Source organism: Giraffa tippelskirchi, chromosome 5, assembly GCF_054371585.1.
Source record: "Giraffa tippelskirchi isolate mGirTip1 chromosome 5, T2T-mGirTip1v1.2.pri, whole genome shotgun sequence".
NCBI lineage: Eukaryota > Metazoa > Chordata > Mammalia > Artiodactyla > Giraffidae > Giraffa > Giraffa tippelskirchi.
The window spans coordinates 108,367,427-108,394,250 of record NC_137279.1 but is presented as its reverse complement, the minus strand read 5'-3'; the positions used below and the strand labels follow the sequence as shown (position 1 = coordinate 108,394,250).

The window sequence follows — 26,824 nt, the reverse complement described above, 5'->3', positions numbered from 1 at the left end:
GATTTCCTTTAAAATTGACTGGTTTGATCTCTTTGTAGTCCAAGAGACTCTAAAGAGTCTTCTCCAACACCACAGTTCAAAAGCATCAATTCTTTGGTGCTCAGCTTTCTTTATAGTCCAGCTCTCACATCCATACGTGACAACTGGAAAAGCCATAGCTTTGACTAGATGGACCTTTGTTGGCAAAATAATGTCTCTGCTTTTTAATGTGCTGTCTAGGTTGGTCATAGCTTTTCTTCCAAGGAGCAAGTGTCTTTTAATTTCATGGCTGCAATCACCATCTGCAGTGATTTTGGAGCCCCCCAAAAATAGTCTCTCACTGTTTCCATTGTTTCCCCATCTATTTGCCATGAAGTGATGGGACTGGATGCCACGATCTTAGTTTTCTGAATGTTGAGTTTTAAGCTAACTTTTTCACTCTCCTCTTTCACTTTCATCAAGAGACTCTTAAGTTCTTCTTCACTTTCTGCCATAGGGTAGTATCATTTGCCTGTCTGGGGGTATTGATATTTGGGGTACTCTGTCCCTTTTTAGAATAACGTAGGAGAAACTTAGTCTGCAGTGAGGAGCAGAAGGCAGTACAATTCTGTCTGCAGCCTGCACTCAAGTTGCAGAATGTGGGGCTTTTGTGGGTCAAAAAGCAAAGCTAACTGATTTGAATCACTGAAGTGTAGCATTTCTAAATTAGGAGACAGCTTGTGAGCAAGAAATAAGTCTGTGGCATGGCCCTAACCTTTCTCAAGCATCTCCCTTTGGGATCTCTCTCCTAGACAAGAGAATCACCCAGTGGCCCAGAATGTAGAGGCATTGATTTCCCCTACAAACCAGTTTGTTTCCAATGGCCTCAAGATAACCACCATTAAACTGGGAGTAGGCTGAGGAATAAACTGGGCACAAAGGTCAGTAAGCAAATAGCCAGAGCCTTCAGACTTACAAATCTCTGCCTCGACAAGAAAGGCGGCCATTGGTACTTTCACCTGCAACCAACCAGAAGCAAATAGACAGGAGGCCAAGGATAACACAAGTCTGGCCTGAAAATTCTCATGACTGGTCAACCTTCAAGTCTGTGACTGATCAACCTCAAAGAGAGGTCCGCAAACCTTACATAAAGGACCATCTGGTAACTACTGAGGCTTGTGTGCTCTCTGGCCCTGATTTGACTTCCTATGTTTGCAGAATCTGCCACAGTATAAATTTTCTGGTAAGAGGAAGGGCACTCCCCCTGCCCCCAACAAGACCGGAGGTCACTCTTCCCTCACCCTGGCACCCAGAACATGGGCAGTTCACCTAAGCATAGCCCAACCCTGGGCAAATGACACAGAGGCAGGGCAGTCAGAACCCCCTCAGGTGACCCAGTGGCAGCCCCGTGTCCAGGACCGGTGGTGCCGGCAGCCTAGGGGACTAGAGGTCCTAAACCAATGACCCCAGTGGCCTGACCCCCTGGCAGAGGTTCTGGCCTCTGATTCTTGCTCATTTTCTAAGCCTAATCTCCTCAGCTTTCTGGTGAATTCTTGAGAAACTTACTGTCTTTCCAATAAATTCCCTTTTTCTGCTCAAGTTAATCTGTCTTTTTGTTATTTAAAGCTAAGAAGCATGACCTGTAGTTAAGGATATCAATTCTTGAAGTCATCAGCACAAAGTAGCAGTAAATATATGAGATGGTTTGAAATCGCCCAGAGAGAACATGTAGAAGAGAAGTGAGCTTGCAGACGGGCCCATGGGAACAGGAGGAGTGATGGCTCATGGAGCAGTGGAAAATTAAGAGATTGTGTGCAAAGAGATGGAGTTTCAGGTTCAATACTTGAGACTGGAGTTGTTCTATATGGAAATAAGGTACAAAGAGGGTTAGTGACATTCACAGAAGTCACCAGGGGCTGTAAGTCACTGACTTGGACACAGAGGTCACAGAAGAAGAAAACACAGATGCATTTTCATTCAGCAAGCATTTTTCAGAGCATACTTCTCTAACCCAATTTAATTTCTTAATGTATTTTCCCTATTGTGCTGTTAAGCAGTACATTTTTTCCATTTTTCACTTCTGCAATCTTGAAATTCATTGGCAGTAATTCTTTCCCACTTACATCAAAATTGATTCATCATCAGCTTCTGATCTATATATTCTACCCATTTAGAGCATCCACAATTGTGAATTTTCTTTTATGACCACTTTTTCTAATCAAACTTGGTAAAGCTTGCCAAGTAGAATTTGTTGTCCTGTGAGTTTTCAGTCAGTGACAAATTCTATCAAGTACACCACTGCCAGCTGTGTTTAGTAACGTCTGGAATGAATTGGATATACCCTGAGAACTTGTATTTATTTCTAGGCTAACCCGCAAGAAAATGTGAGCAGTGTTTGGATGCAGAGAGGAGCAGAGAAACAGGAAGGAAGGAGAAGAGAGAGAGCCCCAAAGGGTAAAGGAGACAAAGACAGGGGCAGCTCCCTGTCTCTAAGGTTGCTGTCCAGCTCTGCCAGCCTCTGACTCCTGAGCACAGTGCAGACTGCGGTTGGTGGGGCTAAGTCCTTTGTTGGGCCAGGGAGCTGTGCCCCTCATGCAGTTGCTGGCAAGGACCCTCCAGAGCTCTCCTGCCTCTGACCCAGCGCCCAGTAGGACCCCAAGGCTGGCAGTTCCATGAGTCTGGGCCTCAGAGCCAGGACAATGCAGAGGAAAACAATGGACTTGAAATGTTTGTGAGAAGTAAATAAATGGCTTAACTTAAGCCACTGGGATGCAGGGGTCATTTATTACCTTGGCCTAAGCTGCCTCTTTTGATTATCTGTAGCTGTGTGGCTTGTGGCAAGACATTTAACTGCCCCGATCGCCAGCTTTCCCAAATAGAAAATGGAGAAAACAATACTTGCCGGACTCTTATAAACACTAGAATTCTTGAACAAAGTACCTAGTATATAGCAGACACTCAAATAATGGTTTTTTAAAATTATTATTAATAGTATAGTTTAGTAAGAATTTCAGTCGATTTTATGTGGAAATCAGTTGCCTTTTCATTTCTTTTCCTAAATGCCTTAGGATTCAACCCACTCTAGTGGCAGGAAGGAATGACCCAGTTCTGCCTTCACCTGAAAGAAAGGACCAATTTGTGGATGCCATCGAGCTCAGGTTTTCTGGACCATCAAGGCCTACTGTGCAGGAAAAGGGGGATCAGAGCTCTGAGTGAGGGTTCAGGTGGAAGATGAGGGGAGGGAATTGAAGGTCTGGAAGCAGAGGATGGGTTACTGAATGAGGAACTTGTACAGGATCCCATTCCTAGATTCTGACCCGCAGAAAGTTGCCCAAGAAAGCACCTCCTTTTTTGCTGGAGGAGCCAAGTGAGTAGATTAAGAGACTTCTGCGAGCACCAGAAGCCTCCATGAGTCAGGTGAGCCAGGGCTTCCCCAAAGAGACCCCTCCCCTAGCTGCATCCAGTGCATTAGACCTGCAGCAGGGACCACGGTTCTGCCTGAAGCTCACTAGTCACCTTTCCTGCCAGAGGGACATGTGGCCAGATCCTCCCTGTGATGGCCTCCATGCCCCTACCGCCCATCAGTGCCCAGAGCCCACCCTGGACATCCAGTGAAGGATGGTAGGAGGCAGGGGCCCCAGGAGGAAGTGGGACTTCCTGCTTTCCAAGCCCCTCCTTCCCTCTCCTCTTCTTCCCAACTCCCTCTCAAGGCATTCTGGGACTTTAACAGCAGACAGACACTCGTGTGAAAAAATCCTAGGCTTAATTTGTTTAGCAAATGCTTTGTCTACTCCTGAAACAAAGTTGTGCCTTGATAAACAGGGATTATTGCAAGTCTTAAATGATCAGGAGCGAACCAGTAAGCTTTTCCTCTATTTATAAACCTCTAGACCTCATTCTATGCACATGAAAAGACGAAAACATAACTGCCAGTCTCTAACACCTGCCCAAATGTCTGGAAGCCTCTCGCTTGGCTCTAGCCGTCCGGTTCATCTCCAGCGCCCCTAGCGACCTCTCAGCCATCGCGCCTCTGCGGTGCCATGATGTTTCTCTCCATAGTGTCCACCAGAGGGCGCCAGTACCCTTCAGACGACTCCAGACTTCACTGAAGCCAGCACGGAGTTGTACTGACGATAACGGAAGGCCACCGCCATACGTTTACCTGAACATGAAGCCCAGGGATTTTTTAGACTGAAACTATTTTACATCCCCTGTGGCAGTGCCTCTCAGATAATAGTGATGATGATGTTGATAGGTACTTTGCCCAGGGACTTTCCTGGCCCAGAAGAATCTGTTCCTGTTAAAGGATTATTACCTTCGGGGGACTAAAGCCCTCCCTCGGATATTTTGCAAAATTCTGGTTTATATTTGCATACCTGTCTAGATTTTAAAGTATTCTTCAAAAAACATCTCATTTAGGCTTCGCAAATCTTTTGTTCCCCTCCCCCCTTTTTGAATGAACAGACAAGTTTGCAGAGGTCACTGTTACAGTTGTTGGAAAGACACCTCCAGCCAATAAACCTCACCAGAACCTGGGTCTCCATCTCCAATCCCTGGCCTTCTGCCTCCCCAAATCCTATGTGTACCCACTTGCTGTGCTTTATCACACACCCTTTCTTTGACACTTTCTGTCACAGATACATGGACACCAGGGCGAGTGTGGATGAGAGCCCCAGACTCTTTCCCCGAAGCAAGGGGCTGAGAGACGGTGTAGAAATGGGGCAGTGCGGTAACGAGTTCTCCAGACTGGCATCTGGAGATGCAGGCTCTAGTCCTCATCCTGCCCACACCTGGGTGGCCCTGGGCACCACGTCAACCCCAGTTCCTGGGCTGTGCACTGAGGAGTCCTGGGCTGTGCACTGCAGAGATGGGCTGACCATAATCTCTGAGGAGACAGTGTGATGCTCTCGTTCTTGCCAGTGGTTGTCAGGAAGGTAGAAGCTGGGAAGAAATTGCTCTGGATTGTGTTGGGGTGAACAAAGTTTATGTTACCAGTGCTACAGCAGAGAGATGTCACTTCCTGGGACTTGCAGGCGTCCTTGGGACCAACTGCCAAGGGAGGGGCCCTGGCTTCCTGAGGAAAGAAGACGGAGCCGGAGTAAAGGGAGAGCAAGTTTATTTAGAGAGAACACATTCCACAGGCAGAATGCAGATGTCTCATGGTCGCAGGTTTTCATGGATTAAGTGACCTCATAGGCTAACGAGTGGGACGAATATTCTTGCTACTTTGGGATAGGGTAGAAATTTCCCAGAAGTTGAGCCAATGCCCATGTTTTGGCTTTTTTTGGTCTTCCTTGGATCTGTCATGGTGGAAGCCAGAGTGATTGTTAGTATTACAATGAAGGTATAATGAGCTTTAAAGGTCAATGACCAGGCTATTGTCAAAGCTATCTCAGTTCCAGCCAGTCTTTATCACTTGCCAGCAATGGTACCTCTCAACAATTTTTTTCAATATTTGTTTGCCTGCACCAGGTCTTAGTTGTGGCGTGTAGGATCTTTTAGTTACAGCATGTGGGATCTAGTTCCCTGACCAGGGATCAAACCCGTGTACCCTGCCTTGGGAGTGTGGAGTCTTAGTCACTGGACCACCGGGAAGTTCCTGCACCTCCTCTTTATCTAGTGTTTGTGTCCCGCCCCTTTCCCTCCTGTCTCACCAACGCTATTGCCCCAGAATCATTTCCCTGCCCTGCCCTCAAAAGGAAACCATTATTCTTTTTGAAGTTTCAGAAGGAAACTGCACAGAGAAATAAGAACCAGTTAGGACCAACTAGGCCCAATGGCAGAAAGTGAAGAGGAACTAAAGAGCCTCTTGTTGAAGGTGAAAGAGGAGAGTGAAAAAGCTGGCTTAAAGCTCAACATTCAAAATGGGGGGGAAAATGGAAACAATGACAAGACAATTTTCTTGGGCTCCAAAATCCATCCACTATGGATGGTGACTGCAGCCATGAAATTAAAAGACACTTGCTCCTTGGAAAGCTATGACAAACCTAGACAGCATATTAAAAAAGAGACATCACCTTGCTGACAAAGGTCCATATAGTCAAAGCTATGGTTTTTCCAGTAGTCATGTACAATGCGAGAGTTGGACCATAAAGAAGGCTGAGTGCCAAAGAATTGATGCTTTCGAACTGTTGGTGTTGGAGAAGACTGTTGAGAGTCTCTTGGACTGCAAGGAGATCCAATCAGTCTATCCTAAAGGAGATCAGTCCTGAATATTCATTGGAAGGACTGATGCTGAAGCTGCAACTCCAATACTTTGGCCACCTAATGTGAAGAACTGACTCATTGGAAAAGACCCTGATGCTGGGAAAGACTGAAAGCGGGAGGAGAAAGGGACGACAGAGGTTGAGATAGTTGGAAGACATCACCAACTCGATGGACATGAGTCTGAGCAAGTTTCGGGGGTTGTTGATGGACAGGAAAGCCTGGCGTGCTGCAGTCCATGGGGTAGCAAAGAGTCGGACACGACTGAGCAACTGAACTGAACTGAACTGAAGTGGCGCTAGTGGTAAAGAACACACTTGCCAATGCAGGAGATGCAAGAGATGTGGATTTAATCCTTGGGTTGGGAAGATCTCCTGGAGGAAGAAATGGCAACCCTCTCCCGTCTTCTTGTCTGGAGAATCCCATGGACAGAGGAGCCTGGTGGGCTACAGTCCGTGGGGTCACAGAGTCAGACACAACTGAAGCGACTTAGCATGCACACATGCACAAATAGCTAATAGTTCTCTGCTATTTAGTCTTTATTACATTAACTCCCCACCCCCACCCCATCTCTCAATCCTCAGTCCCTCTGGGGGAGCTCTGAGCTTCCTGTTTTATTTCTCCCAGATGCCACACCTGAGGGTAATCCAATGTAAGGATCAGATTAGTCACAAAAGTTGTTTTTCCTCTAAGGGAAGTGGGCAGGCTCTGGCAGCCTTTCATAATAACAGTCTCACAAGTAAAGGAAAGCAGTCAGATTCCAAGAACCAGTGCCATTTGCATTTTGCTGTCACCTGTGAGTGTGGTTCAAAGACTTAAATCAGGTGGCTTTCAAAAAATTTTGCTCGCTTCTGTTTTTCTGACAAGGACAATCACTGAAATGTGCTGCATTTACAGGGTGCCTTTCATCAAGCGCCAGCTCCGTTGTTTCCCTCACAGCTCTTCGTCCAAGTTGCTTTGGTTCTCTTTGTCCTCAAGAGAGGATTTTCCTGCACCTGGACCTGACTTGTGTCTCAAACTCAGGAGGGGAGCTGGGCTTTGAGGAGGAGGTTGGGAACCATGGGGCCAGTGGCCAGGCCCCAGGGTGTCAGGCCCAAGGCAAGTTTCCCAGGGGCTCCTGCCAGACACATTCTGTGTTCTCCAGGCCATGCCTGACCACCCAAGGGGGAGGCCCACCTGTGGGCTGGGCACTTCATATCCCCTCCAGACTGGGCCAGAACAGGCTGAGCAGGGGGGGTGTGGGGCTGCATTCCTGAGGCACTGCAGACCACAGCAGCTCCCAGCACTCAGGCTCCCCTGGGCCCAGCTCTCCTGGAGCAGCAAGCTGCTAACTTACAGCAACAATTTCCAGCCTCTCACCCCTGGCCTCCCCTGAGGGGTCTTCTCTGTGGGGCAGACATCCTACCCCCCAAGCTCCTTCCACATTCTGCAGGATGCTTGCCCTGGGCAATACTGAAAGCCAGCCTTCCGGTGTCAATGATCTGCAGGAGCCAGAGCGTCCTCCCCGCCTCCCCTTCACCCCTAGGGTTCTGGTCTCCAGGGCACGGCACTTCAGAGCCCCAGCTCACAGCCCCACCTCTCCTGGGAGCCCAGGGCAACCAGGGAAGCCAGCTGTGTCAAGAGGCCATAGCTGAGATTACACCACGCTGAACTTTCAGCTTCTGTCTCAGCATGCTCATATGGTTTCTGTCTTCATCCTCAGGACCTTCCTGTGAACTCGGTAAGCCTGTGCTCACTGTGCCCTTTACACATAAGGGATCCCTGGCTCGGGAGGTGACCCAGGTCTGAGCTTACATAGCCAGAAGCCTTCAGACTCACTTCCTCACTCGAAGGCAAGGAAGCCCACAGTTGCTGCCTATCTTCTCTTGTAACCAAGCAGGACACTCCAGGGCCTTCCCAGGACAGACCCTTCCCCATAACCTCTGCCTCAGCTCCTCTCTGAAATACCTAGATAACAGTATCTGGTGCCATTTCCTGAGCTGTTTTACAAATGCTAAGTCCCCCACTAAATAGAAGAAATTAACTACTTGATGACCATGAGCACAGTAGCCCTCAGACCTCACTAGTAACACCTAAGGATTGATCATGTTAACCCCTGTGACCCAACCCTTTATCTTCGTTACCATCAACCAATCAGAATTGTGCACCAGCTGATCACATATCCTGGGATGTCCCTCCCTCAGCTGATCTTTTAAAATGCTTTCCTGAAACCCATCAGGGAAGGTATTTTGAACACTAGTTGCCCAGGACTCCATGCTTGGCGCCCTGTGATCTACGCTGCACTTTCCTTGACCACAACCCAGCGTTAGTAGGGTATATTGGCTTTACTGAGGGCAAGAGAGTGGACCCAAGTTTGGTTCAGTAACACTCTCCCAGGCTTGCCCCTCAGAGGGACCCTGAGGGCCATCCTTGGTCAAGACGGCCTGAGTGAACCATCCAGGTGGGCCTAGCTGAGGCCATTCAATCTGGAGAGTGACTAAAGCCTCAGTGCAGGTGGGGCATACATAATGGTGAGAAAGTCCCACTCACACAAGACACTTCACCCTCAGTTATTGTAATATGTGCTTTATTTGAAAAGAAATAGCTTTTAGAGGGGGCTTCCCTGGTGACTCAGTGGTAAAGAATCCACCTGCCAGTGCAGGAGATATAGGTTCGATCCCTGGTCATGGAAGATCCCACATGCCGTGAAGCAGCTAGGCCCGTGTGCCACAACTACTGAGCCCGGGCTCTGAAGCCAGGAGGCCACAACTGCTGAAGCCCTCACGTCCTAGAGGCCATGCTCTGCAGCAAGAGAAGCCACCGCAAGGAGAAGCCTGCACACTACAACTAGAGAAAACCCGTGCACAGTAACAAAGACCCAGCACAGCCAAAAATAAATAAAATTATTCTTAAAATAGCTTTTAGGGACATTGAAACTACATTTGTAACTCATCTACATCTGAGGCTACAAAATGAGCACAATTTATCTAAGAAAGGCACATGACGGTTGCTGATTCCTATCCTACCAGCTATCATCTTTACTCAGTAACTCCCATAAAGACCCTGTGAGGCAGGTAATCTTACCATTATTCTTATTTTACAGATGAGGAGGCTGAGGCATGAAACAAGCAGAACACTATGGGGCTCTCCTGGGTACAAAAGCCCCTCCATGACCCCCATTTCTTAGTTTTAGAAAAAGGCTTTTGTCTCCTAGGCCTGAAGTCCAAAGAGCAGATTTAAGAAGGTGCTAATCGGGGACTGAGGGAATGCAGAAACGAAAAGCAGTCAAACAATAGTTCAGCCATAAAACAGTCCTAGGGATATATACTAACAATCTGATACATGTCTTTGAGTTCTGCAGGAAGTACTATGGTGAGCCCTCATAGCACCATAGTAGCAAAACCTTTGCCACCTAACACCTCAGTCCGAAAGGCTGAACTAATAGCTCTAACCTGAGTCTTTAATCCTAGGTGAAGGGAAGATTGTATACATACACACAAACTTGTTTTACCTGCCCACCCAGCTATCTGGAAAGAGATGACTTCTCAATGCAAAAAACTCCCCTATAAAGTATGGGGCTGAGATTTTACAACTCACAGAAGCTGTCCAAAAACCAAAACAGGTAGTAGTCATCCATAGCCAAGGGCACCAAAAGGGAACTCCTCAAATTTTCTGAGGAAACGATAGGGCAGATAGGGAAGCAAAGAAAGAAACCCTGATGCCCATAAACGAAATGGGTCTAATCCCATCCCTTACCCCTTCTAATGTTATAACCAGATACTCGACTTCCAAGGAGAACAGGGTATGAGACAGGTGGGGAATGAAGGTAACAGTTGGCTGATGGCACATACATCAGAAATTGCTCATATCTCTCTCTGACCAATGGAAAACTATTAAAGGGCTACATGATTCTCTCCATCTGGGGAGAGGTGCAATGTCTATGATTGTTTTCCTGCTTTTTACAGGGAAAGGGCTCCTGCAGACAAAAGAGTCACTGGAGCCTGTGCCCTTCCCATCACCCATAATCCAGGAGGCAATGTCAAGCTTCCGCCTCTTGCTAGTCCAGTCCAGCAATGTGGGACTTACCCAGGAAAGGACTGGCAAATAGGTTTCACTCAGATCCCCTCTTTCCAGGGCTTCAAATACTTATTGATCTTCATAGATAGCTTCACTGGATGGATAGAGGCCTTCCCTAAAAGAACAGAGAAGGCAACTGAAGTAGCATAACTAAAGCACTCCTAAAGGAAATTATCCCTAGATTTGGATTGTCCCAAGACCTTGGTTTGCAGCAAAGGTCACACAACAGCTTTCATAGGCTTTGGGAATCAAATAGCACCTCCATTCATCCTGGAGACCTCAGTCCTCAGGAAAAGTGGAACCAGGCTAATCATACTCTAAAGAAAAACTTGAGTCAAACTGTCAAGAAATGTAAGAGCCATGGTATCACCTGCTGCCAACAGCCCTTTTAAGGGTCAGGGCAGATCCTAAAACAACCACTAAGTTAAGCCCTTTTGAAATGACATACAGAAGGCCATTCCTTACTTTGCACATGCTAACTGACCCAGGAACACAGGCTCATCTTAAACACAATATAAATCTGGGCCAGTCCAGAAGGGTATGTAAGAATATGGCGACAGTACAGTCCTCTCCAGATGACAGTCCCAGTTACCCTGTTGTAAAACCTGAAGACTGGGCACTTTTAAAGACCTGGAAGAACGAGTCCCCTGGTGACCAGCTACTCCTGAAATGGAAGGGTCTTTAACCAGTCTGGTTGAGCACCCCGATAGCAGTCAAATTCCAGGGGGTCACCAGCTGGGTTCATATATCCAGGAACCTAAAGATCCATTGTGGATGGTGACTGCAGTCATGAAATTAAAAGATGCTTGCTCCTTAGAAGGAAAGTTATGACAAACCTAGACAATGTATTAAAAAGCAAAGACATCACTTTGCGGACAAAAATCCATATAGTCAAAATTATGGTTTTTCCAGTAGTCATGTACAATATGAGAGTTGGACCATAAAGAAGCCTGAGAGCCAAAGAATTGATGCTTTCGAATTGTGGTGTTGGAGAAGACTCTTGAGAGTCCCTTGGACTGCAAGGAGATCCAACCAGTGAATCTTAAAGGAAATCAGTCCTGAATATTCACTGGAAGGACTGAAGCTGAAGCTCCAATACTTCGGGCACCTGATGTGAAGAGCCGACTCATTAGAAAAGATCCTGATGCTGGGAGATTGAAGGCAAAAGGAGAAGTGGGTGGCAGAGGATGAGATGGTTAGATAGCATCACCCACTCAATGGAAATGAAGTTGAGCAAGCTCTGGGAGACAGTGGAAGACAGAGGAGCCTGGGAAGTTGCAATCCATGGAATTGCAGAGTCAGACACAACTTAGCGACTGAACAACAACAACAACAAAGTCCTTCATGGGCCATAGCGATGGGAGGTTTCCATTTTCTTATAATCGCCTCTTCTCAGCCATAGTGATTCTTATTTCACCTAGTGTTTCCATATAGATGCAAATCTGCAACTAAGACCTTTCAGCCCAAGAAGGAGGGATCAACAGGTTTAGACCTTCCATTTTAGAAATAGATACTAAATTCTAAGCTGGAGACTAACAAAAATATGCTGGTCTTGTACAACCAGATTCCTACCCCTGCTTCAGGCTCTGATTATAATAGTCTTTTGCTGATCTTTAGCTCCTGCTTCTCTATTTAGTTTTCTCTGGGGCATCACAGAACAATGGTGATGCAGGGACTCTAGCCACTCCCCACAGCAGATCCTGCTGAAACAACAAAGTCCCCTTGGGGGCCCTTTAATAATAGGGCAAGAATTCTATGACCCCAACTAGGTAGGGTGTACAAGCCCCTTGCCAGCCTGAAGTTATGGAAGACCTTCACCCTCATCTTCCTGATAAAAGTTTTGGGGGGTTTTGTATCTCTCAGGGAGGATTTGCGGCAGGAGGTAAATGCCCACCCCTTCCTCTCCAGGGTAAAGCAATTGAAGATTCATTCCCTGTAGACCAAAACTCCAAAGTGAGAATAACAGGACAAGTAAGGGAGGGAGCTGGGCCCTGCCCAGACCACATATTTCTCATTCTTGAAGTTAGGAGATTTCCCTGACCACACATGCATGCGGAAAAGCTCCTTGGAGATCAAAAGAAGAGTGATAACTCCCCTTAGGACACTTTAGTAGAATCCATCTTGCCTAAGAGATGTGTGCACACATATGAGAGGGTCCTGAGATGTAACAAATATGCACTGTGAACCAGGCAAATCAAAATGATTTGGTCAAAGGAAACCTGGAAGAAATACCTCATATAAGTGATTTGAACTGCCACAAGGGCATGATTCTCTCTCTGAGTCCATCTGCGTGTCTATTCACAAATACTGTACTCTTTATCTCTTAATAAATACTTGCTTCACTACTTTCTGTGGAAATTCTTTTCTGAAAAGTTGAATGGCCAAGGCCTTTGTCACTGATTATTGGTCTAATGGCTATGATCTGGTGTTCTCACAGCTGTAACCTGGTCTCAATCTCTGCCTGGGAACCCAAGCCATTGCAGGCTGAGGCCACTGGAGATCATATCAAGATCCCCACCCAGATGGAGGTCAAGCTGAGCACAAGTATGTGGACCCCAGACTGGTTGGAACCAGAAGCTGATTGAGATTCCTGGACCACCACCCTGTTATCTCACCACCAACCAATCTAAAAAGTCATACCCTCTGTCACCCTCACCCCAAATGTTGCCTTTAAAAACCCTTCCCTGAAAGCCATCAGGGAGTCTGGGTCTTTTGCACATGAGCTGCCTGTTCTCCTTGCTCAGCCCTGCAATAAACCTTTCTCTTCTCCCAACTCCAATGTTGTAGTTCGCTTGGGCTCACAAACCAAACTTGGGTTCAGTCACAGGTAGAATGATAAGTAACGTGCCTCACAACTAGGGTTCAACCCCTGTAGTCTGGCTCTGAGCCCACACTCTTAACTACTAGATTATACTTCTGAAGATGTGTCACCAAAAAGAGAGAGGAATACATTTGAGAGTTAGAACTGAAACCACACAACTCAGATGGGATTCAAACCCAGCCAAAACTTGAACCCACTGTCTCCTGAGACTGCACACCTCGTTTCAGGACTTAATGAAGCTCAGGTTCTTTATCTCTCATTACAAAAGAACTCAGTGAGAGACAAAGTGATAGGTAAGAAGTGGATTTATTGATAAAGTGACTATTTCTCCCGTGGTGAATTTTAAAAGGTCTGTGGTAAGAAAGCTTTTATCTAGTGAAAGTCGCTCAGTCATGTCCAACACTTCATGACCCCATGGACTATATAGTCCATGGAATTCTCCAGGCCAGGATACTGGAGTGGGTAGCCGTTTCCTTCTCTAGGGGACCTTCCCAACCCAGGAATCGAACCCAGGTCTTCTGCATTGCAGGCAGATTCTTTACCAGCTGAGCTACCAGGGAATATCTAGGAGACTTCTTAATACATACCTAGATAGAGAGAATGAGGACTGAATGAAGGGGCTCTTCCAGAAAGAGCCTTATCCCTGTTTGGGGTCTGGACTGCCTCACATCTGAGTATTGGTAGCACGGGAGAGGTAACTAGTTTCAGTAAGCTGGTTGAGTCTTGAGATCAAAGAGCCTCCCAGGTATGGGAGCCCTGGTGCTGAATCAGGAAGGAGCTAGCTAAGCACCACCACCCTCAGTTCACGGGCAGGGCTCATTCTGAATATCTACACTGTTCTCCTTCAAACTCAGACTCACTGCAGCTGCTCTTTCCTTCATTTATCAATTCTAGCCTTTATTTATTAATACCTCCTATAGCTCCTGCCTCATTGTAGTTTCTATTTCCTCATCACTTCAGCTTGGCAAGACCCCTCAAAGCCCTAACTCTACTTTTTGATCTTCCCCCATCCCATGAGCTTTGATTTTTATCCATATTCCCAATTCAAATGCCTCTTACACCAATCACCCTAAGACCACAAGCGACAAACCTGGGTCTTGACCTGACAAAGCAGCTTTCCTGACCTGTGAGCAGCGAGAGAGAAAGCTCACAGCAGAAGAGCCCAGAGGCATCTCACCAAATGCAAGAGAAACTGGGTTATTGAGTTAAATTGAAAATGCTGGGGAAGACTGTAGGTGACATGCAAATGAGAGGGATTTTGTTAGGCTCACAGGAAAGCCAAGCTGAGTGGGAAGAGGCCGGATCAGGTCTGGGCTACAGAGAGAACCGAGAGAGAACCAAGGGCCTCTTCTTTCCTCAGAATCAGAGCCAGGACAGCGGTGGACAGTTGTATCCAGAAAACCCTTAACTGCAGCTCTGCCTCTGGGCTGTAAACCCAGGCTGCCTCCCTGTGTCAGGGTGACTAAGACCCTCCAGGCAAGAGGTGATGTTTCATTCACATTGAAAAATTTCAAACAGTGACATTTCTGATCATCTATGATTTCAGAGAACAACGTTTCTCAGTGAGTGAAAATGGTCATTCTAAGAAGGAAGTTATGGTGACATTTTTCAGCTGCAGCAGATCCTTGGGAGATATTGTTTCCCATCAACTTTGCAGCTTGATTTATCCATGTCTATTATTCCAGCATAAATAACCAAACAGAGTGTTGTTTTTTTCAGTCCAAGAGGGAGGACTGGATGGACCCAGTCGATCTCTGCAGGCTGGGGCCCAGCTCAGGCACTGGGCATCATGTTGGGATCAGCCCAGCCTGACTGAGTCCCCGGAGGTGGAGCTGGGAGCCAGAGGCCCATTTAGGGTTGCCCTCCCACAGGGGTTTTGGGTGTTCCCAAAATCATGCTTGTATGCCTGGTGTGGGGCAAGTAAATCCTGCACATGAGAATGGGGGCTCCAGCTCCATAGCTGAGCAGAGTCCCTCATACTGACAGCCTGGCTCGGGTTCAAAGCATCAGAACATCTCTACTGCACCTTTCCAAGTAGAAGGCCATATCTTAGGGTATAGTGTTAAGACATTTCACTTGTGTCTGACTCTTTGTGACCCATGGATGGTAGACCTCCAGGCTCCTCTGTCTGAGGCATTCTCCAGGTAAGAATACTGGAGTGGGTTGCCTTGTCCTTTTCCAGGGGATCTTCTTGACCCAGAAATTGAACCTGTGTCTCTTATGTCCACCTGCATTTGGAAGGCGGGTTCTTTGCTACTAGCGCCACCTGGGAAGCCCCATAGGATAAACTGCTACAACACAAATCTGAAAACATGAGGGCTTAAACAAGATTGAAGCTTCTTGTCTTTCAGGTAACAGCCCAGAAACAGGTGACCAGGTGGGCAGCTCTGCTGCCCTCATGGCTTCCACTTGTAGTCCAAGTGCAGAATGCGATTCTTGCCAAGGCACCAGCCAACAGTGAGGGAAGAAGCAAGGAGCACACACTCAGTCCTGTTAAGTGTGAGCCTGGGCAGGACACGTTATTTCAGCTCCCATCTTGTTGGCAGGGTTGGGCTCATGCGAGGAAGGCTGGGAAATGTCCTTGACTTGCCACATGCCCAGGTGAGCCTCTCCTATCGTGAGAAGGTGGGGAGCAGACGACCCCCAACACTCAGTGACGGGGACCATGTCAGGCCAGCCTCTTCAACTCCCAGACAAGAGCTTCCTTCCCTCTTCTGTCCCGTCTCAGGGATTCTAACACTGGAGCCTCCCTGCACCCAGACAAATGGTGAGGGGGCTGCAGATCCTGGCAGGGGTCTCACTGCTGATGGCGATGAGAGCCTGCTTCACCTATCCTTCTGCAGAGTTCCCCAGCACTCAGCCCCCTTGCCTACTCACCGTCCCTGTATGCCTGCCCACCCCTCTTCCTTCCAGCGTATTTTGGTGGGTGGAGCAGTCACTGCCCCAGACCCCCCTCCCCGCACCCCTTGCCGACAACACCGGAGCATCTTGAGGCCGGTCACTGCCTCCAGGGTTTTTCCCAGCCTCCTCCAAACAGCCTGTTCTCTTCTGCCTCCCACAGGCCAAAAGGTGTGGGGTCAGAGGGCACTGAGGCTGTGCTGGTCTTTGCTCAGCCCCCTCACCATCCGCCCATCTGTGCAACAGTCTTGGCTCAGTGACCAGACACATTGGGCAGGCAGGCGTCTTCAGTGTCCAGATCAAGCAGCAGAAGACAGGAGGCGTCCAGGCACCTCAAGCACAAGCCCACGTGCTAGCCCCGACCCACATGGTCCTCCACAGCCAGCACCCCTGGAGGACCCTCAGGCACTGATCCCCAGGCCCAGGCAGCCCCTGCATCCCTGATGTGATGGACACTCTTCTGACTCACGTCAAGCCCAGAGAACTGGCGAACACAATGGGCTACACCCACAATTATTATAGACAGACACCTCGCGCCCCAGCACTTGCTTGTAAGTTCACATGGAGAAATTCCCCCCTAGAAACGAATTCGTACTAAGGTAATAGTAACTTCATGTGCTGAGAGGCAGGGTGGCATAGTGGTTGCACACATAGACCTGAAGCCAGGCTAACAATTTAAATCTAAGATCTGCCACTTAGTAGCTCTGGGGCCTTGAGCACATGACCTAGCAACTCTGAGCCTCAGCTCTTTCATTTATAAAATAGGACTAATAATGGGAACCCACTTCATAGTCTTCACAGAAAGGATGAAAAACATTGCTTACATTAAATAAGTGCTTAAAATTGTGCCTCGTTGTTTAGTTTCTAAGTCGTGTCCAACTCTTTGGACCCCGTGGACTGTAGCCTGCCAGGCTCCTCTGTCCATGGGATTCTCCAGGCAAGAATACCGGAGTGGGTTGCCATTTCCCCCTCCAGGGGATATTCCCAGCCCAGGGATCGAACCCACGTCTCCTGCATTGGCAGGTGGATTCTTTACCACTGAACCACCAGGAAAGCCCAAAACTGTGCCTATCACAAAGCATTTGATAAATATTGGCTATTGTTACCTTCTAGAGGCCTCTGGATTTTAGTAATGGATAAAAACAATGTCTCTATGGAAAGACACTCCAGGGATGAGCTCCCACATATCAGTTCCATGAGGGACCGAAACCTTGGCATTTCTTTCCTCTCCATCCCCTCTTGCCATCCTAGCCCTGGGGGACTTCACTATCCTGGTGGATGAGCCATCCAGTCACTGGCTTCTTACCACCTTGAGTTCTTCTCCTCCCTTTCTACATCCTCCTATGTTCATAGTGGGGGTATGTCATTCCAATTTTCCTCACCCTGAAAAATCACTAACTCAAGTGTCCCATTATTCTGAGGACAACCTTCCACCCTCCCAGCTTGTCTAATTGCTACCCCAGCTATAACAGATCTTCAACATCGTTAAAATATCCTGCTCATCCAGATAGTGTTCTCCTTATCCATCACTTCTTCTCATTACTTCTGGTTTTCTTAAAATAATTTTTATTGGAATAGAGTTGATTTATATCTTGTTAATTTCAGGTATACAGCAAAGTGAATCAGTTAAACATATATCCACTCTTTGAGATTCTTTTCCCATATAGGTCATTACAGAGTATTAAGTAGAGTTCCCTGTGCTACACAGAAGATCCTTATTTATCTATTACATATACAGTAGTGTGTATATGTAGATCTCAATCTTTCAGTTTATCCCTCCTCACCCCTTTCCCCCTGGTAACCATGGGTTAATTTTCTATATCTGTGACTCTACTTCTGTCATTACCTCTCTCTTGACTTATGATTCATCTTAGTCTGTGATTCATCACATCATTAATTTCAGTCAACTCCTTTGCCCTCTGTACTTTCTAGGCACCAGTCAGGCAAACTCCATCCTAACCCTGGATGATTCTGCTACTCCTCTACCTGCCCTCAGCCGGTTGAGCAATATTAGAGAAAATAAAGACCTGATATACTTAGAAAAGTATATCAGGCACTTTCCTAAGTGCTTCTCACATAACAACTCATTCACTTCTTCCAACAATTCTGTGAGAAAAGGATTACTATTCTTTTCATTGTACAGATGACGTTCAGAGACATTAAGTAACCCATTCAAAGTCACACAGTCCAGGCTTTTCTGGATCAGAAGCCTGAACTCTGGTCATTACATTAAATTGCCTCTTACATAAAGTCTCACAAAAAAAATCAACTTATGAATTCATGGTCACTAATCTCAAGTAATGCCTCATCAATGCCTGAGCTACAGCTATTTTACTCTCCACTACAACTATTTCAAACTTTTATTCTTCTCAAATATCTGATCTGCTGCCTCCACCCTCTCTACAACCCCTTACTCCCAACTGATGACCCCCAACATAATGCACAGAAAAAAGTGGGTTGCCATTTCCCTCTCCAGGGGATCTTCCTGACCCAGGGATTGAACCCACATCTCCTGCATTGCAAGTGGATTCTTTATCGCTGTGCCACCTGGGAAGCACTCAGTAGCATTGTAGGGGTGGCCAATCTCCTGCAAGAGTGAGGAATCTCTCGTAAAGTATATCACGACTCGGTTTTGGAAGACCCTCTCCTCTTGCTTCTACCAAGGCCCTGGCTATTACTTTTGTTCCACTGAATCCACCCTCTCACTTACCTTGCCTTCTCCTTTGCCCTTCAAGTCTACAGCACATCTCTCTGAAAACATTTTGGCCTCTGATCAACTGAAACATTCCTCCAGGAAAGTTATGCTTTAAGACCTTCATGAAATTCTCCAGTTAGGGGCCGGCTAGAGAGGAGTTTAGTGGACAGGTTAAAGAGATTAGATAGCCAGGGTGACAAAGACTATTGATGACCAGGAATGGAAGATGTCAAGAAACAAAAATTCATCTTCAAAGACCAGACTCTGCTGTTTCTTTAAATGCAAGTAGCAGTTTGTACGGTGGAATGAAAAAGAATCAGGAGTCTTCCAGTCATGACACGCAGTTTTGGAATTCCAGTCTGTATATCCTTACCTAAAACAGATATCCTGTAGGACAACTGAGGCTCACAAGTTAGCTGATCTCTTGCAACTATCAGCATAGGAATAGTCACATACTGACTGACTTAGTCTGGTCTGACTTGAAAGGAAATGTACCTATGGAAAGTAAAGGAATGGGAATGGAACTGTGATGAGGCACTGGATAATGAGGTCTACTAAATGGATAATCCATATGAAAGGTGGTCTATGTATATATGCAGACAGCAAAGAAAATGTGTTGAAAGAAATGTTACATAACACACTCCTTCAGTAAAGTTTTCTTGGAAGAAGAAAGTGAATAAAAAATGAGTTGGTGAGTAATCCATTTCTTACTATTTTTGGAAGGACTTGGGTAAAATCACTTCTTCCTCATATGGTTAGAATTAGTTTATAAAGTAATTTGTCCCTGGAATTTTCTTTAATGAAAAATTTTAAATTATAGACTCACTTTCTTTAAAAGTTGTAAGAATTTGTATCCATTTTTATGTCTAGAAACTTTATCTAAATTTTCCAATTTACTGGCATAAAGTTGTCCGTAATACCTATTCTTAAAATTAATTTTAACTTACTAATTATAAAAATACAGAAAAATCACACAAGTATAGTGAATTTTTTTTTTAGTTTAGTAAACTTTGACAAGGTCAACACCACCCTCACAACTACTAATTGGAACAATAAATAGTCACCTGAGGAGTCCCTCCATATGCCTCTTCTATCACTGCCCACTTCCTCCCTATAAACGTAACCACCATCCTAATTGTTAGAGTCAAGTTTTTAATAATCCAAGAATGCGTTCTGAAACAATCTAATTTAGCCTTCCCAGTGTTTTCTTTTTAAACTGATGTGTCTTTTAAAACCCCTTTAACACGCAAATTTCAACTTTCATCTCTTTCTTTTCCTCACAATATATCTGCTGAAGAACAAAAGCAGTTCCCTCACAGTTCCATACAATCTGGATTTTGCTGACTGCATAGTCATGGTGCAATTCAACATGTTCTTCTCTCCTCTGTAATTTCTACAAATTGGCAGTTGAATCCAGAGGCTTCATCAGATTCAGGTTTGATTCTTTTGACAAGACTGTAGGTTGGGTTGTGTTCTTTCATCAGGAAGCTTATAATGCTTTTCCCCCTACTGTGGCTTGCTCATTATGAAGATCCACCAATTCACTGAAGGTTGCAAAATATTTTGATTCCATAGTTTGATTTCCATTCAACTTTATAAAGGAATGCTTCCCTCATCTGCTACTTGGTTACTCAATGATACAGTTCATATAGGAAAGAAGGATACAGTATTTGATTCTCTCCAGGTATCTACCATGTTTCTAGTTAATGAATTGGTTCCCATCTTCTAAAGGTGACTGATTTTTGTATTATTTAAAGAACTCAAATATAAATGTATTTTATGTGTTTCAATCAATTGCAATTATTCTTTTTGAAATTAAAATTGTATCATTTTTGGAAAGTGGAAATCTCGTTACATTAGCTCCTGAGTCCTTATGATATGACAATAGCAGTGATTAATTCCTTCATTTTCATGTGATATGATGCTCCAGGCTTATACATTTATCACACCAAAATTAGAATCAGTCACTTAACAGAAAATCTGATTAATTTTGGTGAGAATAATATTTCAAGACCATAAGCTAGCTTGGATATAATGACTTCTTTTGTGGAACAGTTAGGAGAGCAAAATAAACTAAAAATTATTCTTTCAAAATTGAGATAATTTACATAAAATACATCAATTTAAAGTATATAGCTAGATGAATTTTTAAAAATTCATACACTTTTGTAACCACCACTCCAGCCAAAGTGTAAAACATTTTCACTACCAAAAATGTTATGACCTTTTTCAGTAAATCTAGTCCCCCCACTGGAAACAACCACTCATCTAAATTCTATTACCATGCATCAGTTTAACCCATTCAAAAGAAATGTATACTTTACAATTATTGGATATTATGTTCCATAAATCTTCATTGAAATATTTCCATAGGCTCTTTTAGGTATATTCCTTGTAAAAAGATGAAGTTTATTAATTTCAAATATAGTTTGACAAAATTCCTTTTTACTAGGCAGTTTGTTTATATTTACTGATTATTAACATTTGGATGTATTTTCATATTATTTTGTGCTTTCATCTTCTTTTTTTATTCCCCTCTTCCTTCCTTAAGTTTCCCTCTTTCCTTGCATGTTTATTACACAATCTATTATTTTTAAAAGTTATTATTATGCATATTAAGATCTAACAGTGACCAATATCTTGACTCTACTGTCAAACAATTCAAGGCCCTTAAAATGCTTTTGTTTTGAGTTTCTCTTTCTTGCTTATATGCTACTTTTGTTCAGTATTTTAGTTCTTATTGTTTATGAGCAGGCTTCTTTATTTTTCCAATTTTTTTTTTGGTTGTACCATGTGGCATCTTAGCTCCCTGACCAGAGATGGAACCCGTGACCCCTGCATTGAAAGCACGGAGTCTTAAACGCTGGACTGTCAGGGAAGTCCCTCAATATTTATTAAGCTATTTCAAATACCACACAATTCACCCACTTAAAGGATACAATTCAAAGGTTTTTAGTATAGTCACAGATAGGCACAATCATTATTACAGTCAATTTTAGAATATTTTTCATCACTTCCAAAAGAAACTCCATGCCCTTTAGCTGTCAATTCCTAACCCTAAGCAACTACAAATCTATTTTCTGTCTCCTGTAGGTGTCCCTGTATAAACATACCACATACTGTTCATACATTAGTCATTGATGAACATTAGATTATTTCTACATTTTGGCTATTAGGAATAATATTGCTAAAAACAATTGTGTGCAAGTTTCGGTGTGGAACTAGGTTTTCATTTCTGTTTATACACTAGGAGTGTAATTCTGGATCATATGGTAAAGCTATGCTTAATAGTTTCATTAAGTGTTAGACTGTTTTCGAAAGCAGCTGTACCACATTAGTCTCACCAGCAGTGTATGAGGGTTCTGATACCTCCACATGCTCACACATGTTATTATCTGACTTTTTACTTCTAGCCATCCTAGGAGTTTGCTCTGTATTTCCCTGATGATTTTGAGCCTCTTTTCTTGTGCTTATTGGCCATTTGTATATCTTCTTTGGAGAAATGTCTGTTCAGATCCTTTACCCATTTCTTAATTATGTTATTTGTCTTTTTATTGAATTTTAAGAGAGGAGTAAATTCTGGATATGGTCCCTTTTCAGATATATGATTTGCAAATATTTTCTACCATTCTGTGGGTGTTTACTTTCTTGATGGTATCCATTGATGAATATGAAATCTGATATTCATATGAAGTCATTTATCTTTTTGTTGTTGCTATGCTTTTGGTGTCATGTCTAAGAATTCTTTGCCAAATACAAGGTAATGAAGATTTTTCCCTGTGCTGTCTTCTAAAATTTTATGTGTGTGTTAAGTCACTTAAGTCGTGTCTGACTCTTTACGACCCCATGGACTGTAGCTTGCCAGGCTCCTGTGTCCATGGGATTTTTTCAGGCAAGAATACTGAAGTGGATTGCCATGCCATCCTCCAGGGGATTTTCCCGACCCAGGGATTGAGTCCATGTCTTTTATGTCTCCTGCACTGGCAGGTGGGTTCTTTCTCTTTTATAATTACATTTCTGATTTGTTTGTTGTGAGGTAATGGTCCAACTACATTATTTTGTCCATGGCTATCTGGTTGAACCACGGACATTTGTTGAAAAGATTATTATTTTGCCAATGAATTGCCTTGGCACTCTTATTAACAAATTAGCTGACCAGAGATTTATGGGTTTATTTCTGGAATTCAGTTCTATTCCATTGATCTACTTCTGTCTTTGTGCCCATACCATAATGTCTTGATTATCTTTGCTTTCTGGTAAGTTTTGAAATGAGAAGTGTGAAACCTCTTTATTCCTTTTCAAACTTGTTTTAACTATCCTGTCCCTTGCATTTCCATGCGAGCTTTAGAATTACCTCATCAATTTCTACAGAGAAGTCATCTTGGATTTTGATAGGGATTATACCAAATCTATTGACATATATCAGTTGGAATATTGCATTATTAACAATGTTAAGTCTTCTGATTCATGAATGAGATGCTTTTTTAAGTACTCAGATCTTTAAATTCTCTGTTTATACTTTTCAGAATTTAAGTTTTGCACTCATTTGGTTAAATTTAATTCCTAAGTGTTATACACCAACCTTATGGCAGAAAGCAAAGAAGAACTAAAGAGCCTCTTGATGAAAGTGAAAGAGGGGATGTGAAAAGCTGGGTTAAAACTCAACATTCAAAAAACTAAGATCATGGCATCCTGTCCCATCACTTCATGGCAAATAGATGGGGATACAATGGAAACAGTGACAGACTTTATTTTTGGGGGCTCCAAAATCACTGCAGATGGTGACTGCAGGCATGAAATTAAAAGATGCTTGCTCCATGGAAGAAAAGCTATGACCAACCTAGACAGCATATTAAAAAGCAGAGACATTACTTTGCCAACAAAGGTCTATCCAGTCACAGCTATGGTTTTTCTAGTAGTCATATACGGATGTGAGAGTTGGACCATAAAGAAAGTTGAGTGCTGAAGAACTGAATGCTTTTGAACTGAGGTGTAGGAGAAAACTCTTGAGAGTCCCTTGGACTGCAAGGAGATCAAACCAGTCCATCCTAAAGGAAATCAGTCCGGAATATTCATGGGAAGGACTGATGCTAAAGCTGAAACTCCAATACTTTGGCCACCTAATGTGAAGAACTGACTCATTGGAACTGACTCATCTCATGATGCTGGGAAATGTTGAAGGCAGGAGGAGAAGAGGACGACAGAAGATGAGATCGTTGGATGGCATCACCGACCCAATGGACATGAGCTTGAGTAAACGGAAGTTGCTGATGGACAGGGATGCCTGGTGTCCTGCAGTCCATGTGGTTGCAAAGATTAGGACACGACTGAGCAACTGAACTGACCTGATTATTTTAGATGCTATTATGAATGGAACTTTTTTCTTAATTTTATTTTCAGGTCATTTATTGGAAATGTGTAGAAACATGATGGATTTTTATTTATTAATGATCTTATATCCTGCAACCTTGCTGAACATGATTTTTAGTTTTAATAGATTGCTACTAGATTCCTTAGGATTTTTACTATAGAACCATGTCATCTGTGAATGGAGATACTTCTACTTCATCTTTTCCAATGTGAATGTATTTTATACATTTTTCTTGTCTACCTGCCCTGGCTAGAGCCCCCAGCAAAATGTTGAATAGTAGTAAGAGTAGATATCCACATCTTTTCCCTAATATTTTTGAGAAAGGATTATCTTTTACCACGTAGCATTATTGTAACTGTGGATTTTTCATCAGTCAGTTCAGTCGCTCAATCATGTCCTACTCTTTGGTCCCACGGACTGCAGCACACCAAGCCTTCCTATCCATCACCAACTCCCAGAGTTTACTCAAACTCATGTCCATTGAGTTGGTGATGCCATCCAATGATCTCATCCTCTGTCATCCCCTTCTCCTCCTGCCTTCAATCTTTCCCAGCATCAGGGTCTTTTCCAATGAGTCAGTTCTTCACATCAGGTAGCCAAAGTATTGGAGTTTCAGCTTCAAAATCAGTCTCTCCCATGAATATTCAGGACTTATTTCCTTTAGGATGGACTGGTTTGATCTCCTTGCACTCTAAGGGACTCTCAAGAGTCTTCTCCAGCACCACAGTCCAAAAGCATCAATTCTTCGGTGCTCAGCATTCTTTATAGTCCAACTCTCACATCCATACATGACTACTAGAAAAAACCATAGCCTTGACTAGATGGACATTTGTTGGCAAAGTAATGTCTCTGCTTTTTAATATGCCGCCTAGGTTGGTCATAACTTTCCTTCCAAGGAGTAAGCGTCTTTTAATTTCATGGCTGCAATCACCATCTGCAGTGATTTTGGAGCCCCCCAGAATAAAGTCAGCCACTGTTCCAATGTTTCCCCATCTATCTGCCATGAAGTGATGGGACCGGATGCCATGATCTTGGTTTTCTGAATGTTGAGCTTTAAGCCAAATTTTTCACTCTCGTCTTTCACTTTCATCAAGAGGCTCTTTAGTTCTTCTTCACTTTCTGCCATAAGGGTAGTGTCAGATGCATATCTGAGGTTATTGACATTTTTCCCGGAAACCTTGATTCCAGCTGGTGCTTCTTCCAGCCCAGCGTTTCTCATGAAGTACTCTGCATATACCTTAAATAAGCAGGGTGACAATATACAGCCTTGACGTACTCCTTTTCCTATTTGGAACCAGTCTGTTGTTCCATGTCCGGTTCTAACTCTTGCTTCCTGACCTGCATATAGATTTCTCAAGAGGCAGGTCAGGTGGTCTGGTATTCCCATCTCTTTCAGACTTTTCCACAGCTTACTGAGATCCAACACAGTCAAAGGCTTTGGCATAGTCAATAAAGAAGAAATGGATGTTTTTCTAAAACTCCCTTGCTTTTTAGATGATCGAGTGCATGTTGGCAATTTCATCTCTGGTTCCTCTGCCTTTTCTAAAACCAGCTTGAACATCTGGAAGTTCACGGTTCACGTACTGTTGAAGCCTGGCTTGGAGAATTTTGAGCATTATTTTACTAGCATGTGAGATGAGTGCAATTGTGCAGTAGTTTTAGCATTCTTTGGCATTACCTTTCTTTGGGATTGGAGTGAAAACTGACCTTTTCCAGTACTGTGGCCACTGCTGAGTTTTCCAAATTTGCTGGCATATTGAGTACAGCACTTTCACAGCATCATCTTTTAGGATTTGAAATAGCTCAACTGGAATTCCATCACCTCCACTAGCTTTGTTCATAGTGATGTTTCCTAAGGCCCACTTGACTTCACATTCCAGGATGTCTGGCTCTATGTGAGTGGTCACACCATTGTGATGATCTGGTTTGTGAAGATCTTTTTTGTAAAGTTCTTCTGTGTATTCCTGCCACCTCGTCTTAATATCTTCTGCTTCTGTTCAGTTCAGTTGCTCAGTCGTGCCAGACTCTTTGCGACCCCATGAACCGCAGCACTCCAGGCTTCTCTGTCCATCACCAACTCCTGGAGTTCACCCAAACCCATGTCCATTGAGTCGGTGATGCCATCCAACCATCTCATCCTCTGTCATTCCCTTCTCCTGCCCTCAATCCTTCCCAGCGTCAGGGTATTTTCAAATGAGTCAGCTCTTTGCATCAGGTGGCCAAAGTATTGGAGTTTCAGCTTCAACATCAGTCCTTCCAATGAACACCCAGGACTGATCTCCTTTAGGATGGACTGGTTGGATCTCCTTGCAGTCCAAGGGACTCTCAAGAGTCTTCTCCAACACCACAGTTCAAAAGCATCAATTCTTTGGCACTCAGCTTTCTTTATAGTTCAACTCTCACATCCATACATGGCTACTGGAAAAACCATAGCCTTGACTAGATGGCCCTTTGTTGACAAAGTAATGTCTCTGCTTTTTAATATGCTGTCTAGGTTGGCCATAACCTTCCTTCCAAGGAGTAAGCATCTTTTAATTTCATGGCTGCAACTGTCATCTGCAGTGATTTTGGAGGCCAAAAAAATAAAGTGAGTCAGCCACTGTTTCCAATGTTTCCCCATCTATTTCCCATGAAGTGATGGGACCGGACGCCATGATCTTAGTTTTCTGAATGTTGAGCTTTAAGCCAACTTTTTCACTCTCCTCTTTCACTTTCATCAAGAGGATCTTCAGTTCTTCACTTTCTGCCATAAAGGTGGTGTCATCTGCATATCTGAGGTTACTGATATTTCTCCCAACAATCTTGATTCTAGCTTGTCCTT

At 44.2% G+C, this 26,824-nt stretch overlaps 1 protein-coding gene across 3 annotated transcripts in view; it reads right to left on the bottom strand.

Annotated features, from left to right (window-relative positions):
• Window positions 1–5,057: 5,057 nt before the first annotated feature.
• The window catches only part of TRIM33 (tripartite motif containing 33), a 188,029-nt gene continuing 166,262 nt past the window's right edge, over window positions 5,058–26,824 (bottom strand). Inside the window, exons 25-27 of one of the 3 annotated variants that reach the window (XR_014054730.1) lie at window positions 18,648–18,779; window positions 10,228–10,333; window positions 5,058–5,258 (exon numbers count right to left, since the gene is read on the bottom strand). The gene's annotated coding sequence lies outside the window, so the exon portion shown is untranslated. Of the gene's footprint in view, window positions 5,259–10,227; window positions 10,334–18,647; window positions 18,780–19,005; window positions 19,128–26,824 lie in introns of all 3 variants that reach the window. The other 2 variants (XR_014054729.1, XR_014054732.1) reach the window with 2 other exon arrangements.